General features: G+C 42.9%; 1 pseudogene; it reads right to left on the bottom strand.

The window, feature by feature from the left end:
* Window positions 1-261: 261 nt before the first annotated feature.
* LOC110036398 lies at window positions 262-1,044 on the bottom strand (annotated as a pseudogene).
* Window positions 1,045-1,253: the final 209 nt, after the last annotated feature.

Here is a 1,253-nt window from a genome sequence, read left to right as displayed (position 1 = left end):
ATGATCATACCATGATGGTTGCGATCAAGTTGAGATTGGTCTTTCGTTCCCCATTGTGAATCCCCTCCTTCCATGTAGCTTCTTTGGTCCATTAAATGGCTTACTAATCACGCCTTCAGCGTCAGAACCAGCTGGGACATTCCTATGACCTTGACCGTTGGTTGGTTGCTGGTGGTTGCCTCTACCTCGACCTCTGCACCTATTCCTTTGCGCACCCATACCTTCATTACAGCTATCGTCTTCCTCCTTGTCTAATCTGTTTTAATTCAGCGCAGGTATTTTCAATGCTTCAGCTCCAATATTTTTTACCAAAAAGACATTTTTCCGTGGTTTTTGAGCAAGCCCATACTTTTCCATTCTTTTAAGTAAAATCTGAACTCGCATGCCATTCCTCCAATTTATTTCATCATTCAGTGACAAAACGACACTCTCTGCTGCCTCAATAGTGTCATACACAACAAGTGCATAGAGCTTACTACTAATTGCAAAATGTGTTGTCTTGAGAGTTGCTATTTTTTTGCGGATTATGGATGGTAACCCCTAAAATATGGTCAGCTATCCCAAAGGTTCCCCGGATGCTATCTTCAAAATAATCCTCTGGAAAATTTTCAACAAGAACTGCTTGTGCCTTGTCATCCATGAGTTTTGCAATCGGAAGTGGATGCAGTTGTTTCACCCTTTCTCCATCAGAGCTAACAACAACAAGTAGGGAAGAAGTCCTCAAGAGCACCCTCTATAAGAGGAAGATCCTTGGTGAGCATTTTCATCTTTTTAAACGATGAGATAAGAGAAATTGGAACATACCCCTCCTTATCATTCCTCACATGCTTCAATAGAAAAACATCATTGGGAAGATTTTTGTCACTGAAGAAATCTTAAACTTGCCGCACGATCTCATCAAATAGGGCATGATGAAGGGAGGCAGCATAAGAAGAATGTGAATTGTCTCTTTGGTAACATGGCGTGTACTCGCATCCACCGGCTTACAGTCTTCAATGCGGTCTTGGGTTTCAGTATCGTCAAACGGTGAATCAAAGGTGACATGATCTCTAGAATCACTAGAGGTAGGAGAACCGCCGGCTGCCGTAGCAGGGGGAGTGGAAGGAGCCAGCTCTAGGATTGCTATGACAAAAAGATGCGCTGGCGGCCGACCCTTCTCCCCCTATATATATATATATATATATGTAAAAGATGGCAGATGGGTTTACCTGTGCTTTGCTAGGGTTTCTGCGAAATGGATGGAGAAAGTGATG

This window comes from Phalaenopsis equestris, unplaced genomic scaffold (genome assembly GCF_001263595.1).
Source record: "Phalaenopsis equestris unplaced genomic scaffold, ASM126359v1 Scaffold206011, whole genome shotgun sequence".
Taxonomy (NCBI): Eukaryota; Viridiplantae; Streptophyta; class Magnoliopsida; order Asparagales; family Orchidaceae; genus Phalaenopsis; species Phalaenopsis equestris.
This window is presented reverse-complemented; position numbering and strand designations above follow the sequence as displayed.